We start from the raw sequence: 11,116 nt of genomic DNA, 5'->3' as shown, positions 1-11,116 counted from the left end.
AAGAAGGGGGAGAGATGAAACATGCTTAAAAAATTTCATAAACTTTCTACCCAGTTAAAAAAGTTGTATATGACTTTAAGCTCAAATATTTCTATAGCATGAATTACAACTGACTGAGCTTCTGTAAGAATTTCCTGGGATGTTTTCGGGTACAGGTGGTCCAGAAGCTGGAGATGCTTTCCCAGACTCTATAAAAAAGCATTTGGATATTGTGTCCTGGACTGCAGCATGCCAAAATAATGTTGCTTAGAGTGAAATTGTTCATGGTAGAAATAGAAGATACCACCCAAGAGCAATGGTGACATGTCCCTGGCAGTATTCAAGGCCAAGTTGGATGGGGTTTTGATGAACCTGGTCTAGTGGAAGGTGGCCCTGCCCATGGCAGGTGGGATGCAGATGTTCTTTGATGTCCCTTCCAACTCAAACCATTCTATGATTAGATGATTGTATGAAAAATTAATGCTCATAAACAGAAATGTACTTAGGACATAACATTCAACTGTTCATTGAGAAAAGACAGAGTCCAATACTGTTGTTTTGCTGTTTGTCTGATTGCAAATATTTTCTAGTTATTCAACAAGACTATTGCCATGTGGAGGTTCTCTTGTTATTTACAGGTGGAAGCATTACTGTTCTATAAGTTGAATAGTCTCCAGTGAAAAATACAAAAACTCAAGCAGATAAAAAAGAACTTATATTTAAGCCATTTATCTGAGCAGGAACCATGAAATTATCAGGAGGATTCAGTGGGTACTGTCAAATCTGGAGCTGCTTAAACTCTGTAACTATGTTACTTTATTAGTCATTACTTTATTATTAGAGAAATAAAGTAAAAATAATAAATTTTTAAAAACTGGGGGAAAATAGCCAATGATATGTCTATTAAAAATAGAATTTTTGATCAGAAAAAGTAATATGACAGGAAAAAATGTGCTATGTGGTAATATAAAGCACTCTGTCAACTATCAAAAGAAACATTGGAAAACTAAATATATAATTTTTTAAAAAAACAGACAGAGAAGAAAAACTAGTGGTGATGTCTTCAGAAGCAAGGCTTGCTGGGATGAAAAATCTATGGCTAAATTAAACCTGTAGAAAAACTGATTTTTAAAAAAATATTAATCTTTTAATCAGATTTACATAATGTTAAGCTATTCTTTGATATAGATTCAAAACCAGGTCATTTACTTCTGTGGCGAGAAAAGGTAAAGGAAGGTGATTTCAACTTTCTGGATAAGATTTATTGGTACAAACTTTCCTGTACTTCAATGAGGTAAAGGCATAAATCTTGACTTCTAAGACAATGAAGTTTTTGAAGATGGAGTTCTAAGACTTTAAAAAATAATCTACACTAAAAATAGAAAGCGATGTCTAGGAAATTATTTCCAAAAAGTATTAATATTTCCTTTTGAAGTGAAACTGTAGAACTAGTGACACATAAAAACATTGAACTGAAATTAAAAATACTTGAAGATCATGGAATCATAGAGGTTTGGGTTCCAACTCCTGCTGTGGGCAGGGGCGCCTTCCACTATCCCAGGGTGCTCTGAGCCCCATCCAACCTGGCCTTGAACTCTTCCAGGCATGGGACATCCACAGCTTCCCTGGAAACCTGTGCCAGTTCCTCAGTGCCCTCACAGGGAAGAATTTATTTCTAATATCTAATCTAAACCTACTCTCTTTCAGTTTGATACATATCAACTTTGCATAAGAAAATACAAGATATGCTAACAAAGTATGAATAACCATTTTTTTGTCTTTCAATGTTTTAATTAGACATATTTTTGTTTATATGCATTACACTCCCCCTCTTCACCTATTTTTATGTATTTCAAGAATTTCAAGCCTTTTCTGGTTTTGGAGGTGAAGATTTCACCTAATATCATTACTGTCAAAAACTGTATCAGGCACAAGTTTAGAGAAATGCTTAGGAGTGGGATGAAAAAAAATATTGTCTTTATATATGACTATAAAGTTTACATACATGTTTTCTAAACGCTAGACAATATTTGAAATGTCTCAACACTATCTATCAGTAATATTTATAAAATTATAACAAAAAAGGCAAAAAACCCACCCTGTAATTACCTGATTGAATAGACTGTAATATGTACTTTAATGGATCTATAAATACATTATATACATGTTAATACTCACAAATCTAAGCCTGTGACAAGTCTCTAATTTGTACACTGCAACAACAAATTCGTGCTTAGAAGATTTAAACACAAAAATTGAACTATCCTCATATTTGTATCATTAAAAGTTAAATATAAAAACGTATTCTCAACTACATTGAAAAATATAAATTCTTCTGACATAATGATATATGAAGTTTGTTTCTAGATGAAAAAATATTGAACAAGGATGAGGATTGGTTTTAGGAGCACAGTAATGTATTTTTCTTGCAATGCACTTCTGGTTTCAATAAACTAATATGCAAAAACGTCGTGGTCATGTATTTGGGATGAAAAATTTAAAGGATTTTTATAGGAGCTCTTACATCACACCATCCTTGATAGAAAGTAACACATTTATTAAAGCAAGAAAATAGAAATTACCAGAGGCATGAAACTTTGTAATCATCGTGAATTCTCCCTCTATAACAATATGTCCTATGATTAGAAGGAGCTTTAAAACACAATAAATCAGATGAAACTGAAATTAAAGACAGGGTAAGTAATACTTAAATAATTTATGAGATTCATCATTAATTGTTTTTATCTTGAAGACAATAAAAATATTAAATATAGGAGTGTTAATTAATGAATGAAATATTACGATGAATTTTTAGCACTTTATACATCCACATTCTTCACGTTCTGCTAGAAAAAAAAAAAAGAGTAACAAGCAGAGTGACATCCAAAGTAGTAACATATTTATAGCACATCAAAACCTTTTGGTTACAATTGTGTATTCTCACAGGTATCATTTCATGGTGTCCTTATTACACAAAGCCAAAATATACTCACTGTGTTTAAATATATTCCAATCCCCCAACTACACACATTTCAAGGTTTATTGCCCATTGTAAAAAGCCCCAAAAAACAAAAAACCACTTTTTTTTCTCAAAGGCAGCTTATTCCTATTTTCATATTCCTTTTTTCTAACCCAAATATTCTTATTATCCCCATCAGAAAACCAGTCCCTTTCTTTGTCCATGGAATGCAGCCTTAAAACTATAGACAAAAATATGAGGCATATATAACATAATTCACAATGTAAAGTATAATAAATCATAGATTTTTTTTTTATGTTCAGAGAAAAGTGATTATCTCCTTTCAGCAGGAAAACTTATTACATGTCTCTTAAATCAAGGAACAATGATAATTCTGATTTAGTTCTGGAAGTGTTTAAATATCCAGATATCTCTTTAAACAGAAAAAAAAAATGGGGGAAAAACACCAAACAAAACATGCAAGCAAACAAAAAGCAAAGTAAATCCAAGAAAAAACAAAAAAAACCCCCAAACATACCCACCAAACCAACAAAAACCCTGACAAAGTTTCGTTAGAAAATCTTTCTTGTTAGAAAAGGAAACCACTTCATCTCATGTTGCATATTGACTGCAGTTGCTGAAATTAGAACTCACTTTTGAAGACCTGGATCAGCTCAAACAGGAAGCACACAAGTATTTAAAGATTTCAAATGAAATACCCTGCACCTCTGTCCCATGCCAATTAAGTTCTACAGAGAGTACAAAGAATCACTTGCAGATGAAAAAAATTCCTGTATCTAAAGGTTTAGGGTTTTGGCTGTGGTTTTGTTGGGTTTGTTGTGTCCTCATGTCCTCTCACTTGAACAAACTCTGATTTTTTTCTGACTTCATTATACCATCTGAAGGGAATTACAAACTTAACATATATCCAAGGAATGCAACCATTGTTGGGGAAGATGAATCAGGAAAGCTTTATAAATATGATTGCCTGGCAAAAGATTTTGAGAATATAGAAACTATAAGCGAGATTAAAATGAAAACAAGCTTTCAGATACCAAGCCTTAGTTACTGAACAACTGGAAAACAATGGTATGGCTGGCTGAAGGTAATCCCCTTTTGATGAAACAATGCCCTCTGCTTGCAGAAAAGTCCAAGGGTCAGAGCATTCCCTACTAGCTTGGCAGAAGAGGTCCAAAGAGTAGTTTTTAGGGTTTAAAATGTAACACAGTATGGTAATATAATGATTCTCATAAGCTGTATGTAAATGCTATAGGATTTGTATCTTGTACTAGATTGGTTAGTGAAAATTAGAATATTCAGCACAGAAGAAGATTTATTGTTTTGCAACGGGAACTTCCCTCTCTTGCCTCTCTTGCCCTCTTGTTATTTCGGGCCTCTCTTTTGGGCTCCTCTTTTGGGCCTGCTCGGAGCTGTGGCTGGAGGCCCCAAATAGGGCCCCTGCACCCACGCCCTTTGCAATAAACCGCAAGTTCCAAGACCTGGCTTCAGAGACCTCTTGTCTCCGTCCGTCCTGGCTGCCCTACCAATCAACACCATTACAAACCATAAATCTGGGAGAGCTTTTCTTTAACTATGTATTCCTTGCTTTCATAAAATTCATATAAAAATGGTGGTAGCTATTAAAAATTAAGAGGTAAGAAAATAACTGTAGCAATAAATTAATTCAGGGACCCAAATGCGGTGCAAATTGCTCTGTTTGTTTGGTTTTAAAGTGTGGGGGTTTTATTTCTTCTGTTCTCAGATGAGGAAGATTACATACAAACAAGTACAAAACAATGTTTCATCAAACACAGACAATAAAGTACCATTGGAAATCAATTAAGATGTCTAGTTACTTGAAAAACAATTTTTGCTGCGTGATAGACTTGTAAGTTTATTCCAATATAGTGAAATCTATAAAAGATGTCATATTAACTTGGCTTCATAATTTCTTTATCTGTGCCAATATTCTTAAACTTCTTTCCATCAAAGAGAATATTTAAAGTTTTCTGTGCCTTGTGTAGTTTTTTCCTCCTATATATTTTCAGAATTATGAGGAAATATGTGATGAGAATAGAAGAACTGCTTATTATTCCGGTCTTATAACAAGACTTATAAGAACTTACAATGAAAAACATTTCTGTCATCTAATTTCTTTCAGAAATAATAATACTAAGAGCAGAAAAACACTCCATGTCTGAAATAAGAATGGAATGTGATTGAAAAGCAATCTATTTTTAATGTAAACAAGAGGTGAGATTATCTAATTTTTTCTCTGTTTAAGAGCTAGACTTGTGGTCAAAACTAGTCATTAGATTAACTTCCTAGTGTAACAACCTACTGTAGGCAGAGCAAAATATCCTCTGCAGATACTCTGCAGATACCCTCTTAAACACAGAAGCTTGGATGACAAGGTGTAAACTTGTAGTGAAAGTGAGAGGAAGTGACATTACCACATCAAAATCTTTAGAGTAATTCATTTGGACGGTGGAAATTCACGGTATCTCTCCTATGGGTTTGGTTACCTTGTTACTATATGAAGTTTTTACTTATGAAAATGTGAAATGTTCTCTGATGTTATTTACAAGAACCAGATAATTGAGTAATTTTGAAAGAAAAATTTTAACAAAGGACAATATTTTAGAGAGAGATGACCCCACAGCATTATTTTCTATGGCATTTTTAACAAATATACCTGTTAAATACAAATTAAATCAAGCTTTACAAGAACCCAGGTATTCAAGTGTACTGTTGCAAATAGAATTTCAAGTCCTGATATACTTTCCAAAAGTTGTCTGAAGGAATAGCTATACAGTTGCCAGGTATCAGGACATTACATGTCACCTGATATCTAAAGGCAGGCTTCTGCTTTTCCAGACTGATGAAGAAATTAGTGCATCATTCACTGTACTCATGTGTGTTAGTAAAATTAAGGCCTGCCTTTGTATGCAGCACAATCAAAAACTGAACCTCTAAAAGAGTTCATTAAGCTTTTCTCTTCTTAAGGGTTTTTCTTAACCATAACAGGCAACTGTGTTTCAGTGATTTGTTTCCAAAATTTTACACAAATTTTAAAAAGCATGATGGATTTAGAGGTGGTAACTTATTTGAAGATATAGTTGAAAAGATTCATAGCTCTAAAAATGCATCACCATAACTATTAAGTTCTGGGATAGACAACTGAGTATAAAGTTTTATGAAAGAGGCAGAGTGAAATGAAAATGCATTTCTAATCTCCTTCTATCAGATAGTTTTGAGCCTTTCTGCAGACATCTGAAAAGAAGCAATTCTGGGATTATTCCCAGTTGCATTCATAAACACAACTGTAAATACTTCTAGGACAGCCTTCTTGACTGGCTACCAGGAAACAGCCACTTGTTTTTTAAAACCCTAGTGTAATGTATGAAACATTAAGAAAGGAAAGTCAAATTACTAGGACAAAATATTGAATACTCCTTCATATCCATTGATTTGTAAAATTTTATTTTACTGCCAGTTCTTATAGGAGACACACTTCAGTGCTATCTATGAATATGGGAAGGACAAATCTGCAGCCAGGCACACAAAGTAAAGAAATTCTGGTGCTTCTGTTTAGGAGTACAATTTAAACAGATAATTATAATGGTATAAAAAGAGATAAAAATTCAACAACAATGACACCATCAAGAAAGAAGGAAATGTAAAGTTGACCTTAAAAGAGCTGTTACAAAAAAACCCCAAAAATCGTGCTTATTGCTCTGAACTTGGAGCCTGCTTGGAGATCTGGTAGACTGTCAAGCTGAAAGTGCTAGAAATTCATCTGACTATATTTATTTTTTCTTTTCCTAGGCCATCAAAGCATTTAAGTCTATATGAAAAAATATACGAATTTATATATTTATGTATACAATTTATATATATAAATAACATCCTATCTGGATCAGAGCCACTGTGGATTAAAACCCAGCCTTGCTTTTAATAGTACCAAAGTGACATCATTCTAAGCTATTAAATGAAAAATAAGTGTACAGTCTTTGGAGAAGAACTTCTTTATTTAAAAGGAATGTATAAAGAAAGAAAGAAAATTAATAATCTTTTCTTCTTAGCTCCTCATAAAGTATTTCCATAAAAATATTCAAAATGTGTTTTCACTTGCAAAATGAGAGCTTTACTGGATTTTTAGAGTACTTTGAAACTGCCCAGTTTAATCATAAAACAATCTCAATGAATCTTTAATACATTCAGCATTATTGATTTCTACAAAATACTCTCTGTCAGATAGTTTGAGTTATAGTTGAATACCAACAGTGGAATTCTCCAGGGCCATAGAGATAAATTTTACACTGGAAATAGAAGAACAAGTAATTGTGTCTTTCTTGATAACTCCAGGTAAAACCAACATCTTGAGGCAGCCAAGCCAGCATTTATTTCATATGGGTTCAACTTCTGAATAAATAGAATTTTTCTTCTGTTTTGTTAGGGAGCTTGGGTTTTTTTTCTTTTTTTTTTTTTTTTTTTTTTTTGTTCTTAATTATTATAAATAACAGTACTGTAGTTGAAACTTTGAGATAATCTGACCTTGCTAATATTTATACATAAGTTTTATTAGCATTTTTCAATGGAAATTACTTTTTTTTTTTTTACTTTAGTTATAGCATTTTCAAATAGTGAAATATATTATAGTAGAAGCACAATTGTTAGGCTAGTTCTTCCACTCAGAACAAGATGTCTTTGTTTTGAGCTGTTAGACTCAATGCTGTTCAATCCAGATATATTTAAATCATGACAATAAAAGGATGTAGGACCTGTGTTTACAATAGTTGAACTTGATTGAGGTTCAGCAGATAGTTTCATGATTCTGTGGTATAAAAAATACATATAAAATATGTCAACAGAAGCCTCAGAAAAGCTTGAGAAATCCCAGCATGGTTGCTGGTTATGAAAGGAGTCTAATTCTGTGGATCAGGTGAAAACAGCTTTAGATATTAGAAAGAGAAGATAAAAGCATACAAACTATAGATTTAGAAACTAATAAAAAATTTCTAAACTACAGATTTAATTATATGTCTAAGCAAATTCTGATCCACATAAGGAAGCATGCAAAGATTAGAGCCATGGCAACCTCTGACCATTATCATCATACTTTAAGCAAAATACTGAGGTGCTTGATGACTCATTGTAAACTCCTTCCAAGTATTTTCCAGTTCATTGAAGAAAACTAGCTATGTCAGTCTTAGGATCTGGAGTAACATTGGAAGAATGAAAATAACACCCAAACAATACTATAAAGTTAATGAATAACAACATAAAGAGTGTTATGGAGATTTCAAGGGTGTAATGAAGCTCTTCAGTAATACAGATGATGAGAAGATTTGGGCTTTGAGCATCCAATGTTAGCATCCTTACACCTAGACTAGCAATAATAACTCTTTTATAATTTGATTATACTGTAAAAACATTAATCACACTAAACTAATTCCAGACAACACATAGAATGTGTTATCTTTTTGCTTATAAGATTTTTAGTGGAATTTTTTCTTATCAATGTTTTCTGCTTGTTCTTGTAAAAAAATTCCTAAAGAATTTTTTATTCTTCAACTGGAAAGATGATATTGATTTATCTTATACTAATAAATGTAATTCAGTTTCAGTGAGACATGAAGCTTTATCTGTTAAATGCAACACACCATAGATCAAGACCTTGCTTCTCATCTATTTCCCCTTACAAACATGTTTTTAACACAGTATACCTGTATGGATGATGTCACACCAGGTGTATCCACAAAGAGCATTTTGATTGAGTTTTGCTTAATCCATCTGCTGCATTCCTAGCATGCAGTTCCAAAACATTCTCTCTTGGGTTTATACGTGGGAATGCTATTAATTTTAATACACTAAGCCAGCCTGAGTGCAAGAAACCATTCTTCTTCTAAAGATAATAGAACACAGAATCAAAACCCTAGGTTTGAAGGGACCTTGTAGATACAATTATAACCCCTTTGCTGTGGTCAGGGACACCTTCCACTAGACCAGGTTGCTCAGAGCTCCATCCAACCTGGCCTTTGAACTCTTCCAGGAATGGGGCAGCCACAGCTTCTGTGGGAAACCTGTGCCAGGGCCTCACCACCCTCACAGAGAAGAATTTCTTCCTAATCTCAATCTAACCCTACTCCATGTCAGTCTGAAGCTGTTGCCCCTTGTTCTGTCACTCTAGAACCTTGTAAATAGTAACTTGCAATCTTTCCTGTGGGCTCCCTTCACACAATTAGGTCACCCCAAAGCCTGCTCTTTTCCAGGCTGAACAATCCCAGTTCTCTCAGCCCTTCCTCACGGCAGAGCTGCTCCATCCCTCTGATCACCTTGGTGTCTCCTCTGGCCTGGTTCCAACAGGTCCCTGTCCTTCCTGTGCTGGGAGCCCAGAGCTGGATGGGGCTCTGCAGGTTGGGATGGATTCCTTTAGTGTGTCTACCTGCATGTTCACACACGTATTTCTATTCATTTCCTAACTGGAAAAAAAAAAAAAAAAAAAAAAAAAAAAAAAAGCCTACTATGCTTTCAATTGCTTGTAAATCTGTCACACTGCTTCAACAAGCTTAATATTGACTTGTTTGCTTGACTTTATTGACTTTTTCCTGCAGCAGTCCTTTTTTCTAATAAGATATAGTTCCTTTCAGATTACTTTACATCACATTTCAAAAATAGCCTGATGAGATAAGTCAGCATCGTTGGAGATGTAGCTGAACATATGCCGCATATGTCACCATTATACACCTATATATATAAATATATGTATGTATATATATATATATATATATATATATATATATATGCATATGTATACAAAATTTTCCATGTCATTCTTACTCAGTTTTACTGGAAAGAAAGAATAGCTTATGACAAAATTGATCTGACATGTGAAGGATGAACAGAGGTACATGATCTGACATCTACAACACTACAACACTAGAACAAAAAAGTCAATGACTTCCTTTTAAACTCATTTTGAATACTATTAATCTTACAAAGAAATTATATTCTTCCAAGTGTAGTTTTTAGTTCTGTAACTTCTCTGCAAGCCTTACTCATGGCAATAGCTTTGTTCATAGGCCTGGATTACAAATCCCTTTAAGGGAAATGAAAATTCAGATTTTAAAGTCTGTTTCATCTGGTTTGTTGTCTTTTTGGGGGAGTTTTTTGTGAGGTTTTTTTTTTTTACCTTTCTAAATATGCTCCTCAAGTTTTCTGTCATCACTAATATTCTTATTAGCATTGTAATTGATCTCCTGCTAATTTTTCTCTTTGTGCATTTCAGGCACACTCCATTAGCTCATTCTTCTGAAGCTTGATCAAAATTTTCCCTGTGCCAAACTGTTAGCTCTCTTAAGACTTATTTTCATACAAAGATAATACCAATATAATTATATGGATATAGTTAACACAGTACAGTTCCTTCAAATTGGCACAGCTGTTCTGTTATACATTTAAGCCAACAGAGATGTTTCTTTAGGCACTGCTATGTGTCAAATTCTACACATAATTTTATATTACTGCTTTTACTGGAAAATGAACAATTTCTGTAGAAAATTGTACCCTCAACCAATTTAATTTTGCTAGAATGAAATCTAATAATAGACATTTATTTTCTTTGGCTTCAATTCTGCAATAAACAAAAGATCAAGCTCTATATTTGATTACACAAAGGGCTATATTCATAAAAATGAAATTATTAGCATCATGGGAAAAAGTATTCTCATCAAAGAGAGTGAATGGGCCCAGCCTTCTGCTATTATGAAATGTAGCCTTTCCATAGCAGTGTATAGAGAGGTTTAATTTTATACTTCTGCAGTGCTAAATGACAGCGTTTAGCATCTTATTACAGCAAAGATGAGCATGATTAATACTTCTGCACAGAAAGGAGACCATGCTAGGATCACACTTCACACTGAGTAATGAGTTCCCCTTTGACTGTGAGGCAAAATTTCCTTATATGTTATATGGGAGTCTTGGAAGATTAAGCCATGATTCCACTGAGGGCAATCAGGGAAGCCTCTCTGACTCTTATGAGGCCCACTGTTTCTTTTTAATAACAAAGGAAAAACTTGCATATTTTTTTATGATATATATGTTCACAATGATGATATATTTTTTCTGCACAATGTTTAAACATGTTTTCTTCTAAAAAATGCTTAATTCAAATAA

This window comes from Anomalospiza imberbis, chromosome 2 (assembly GCF_031753505.1).
Source record: "Anomalospiza imberbis isolate Cuckoo-Finch-1a 21T00152 chromosome 2, ASM3175350v1, whole genome shotgun sequence".
NCBI classification, from domain to species: Eukaryota; Metazoa; Chordata; class Aves; order Passeriformes; family Viduidae; genus Anomalospiza; species Anomalospiza imberbis.
This window is presented reverse-complemented; position numbering follows the sequence as displayed.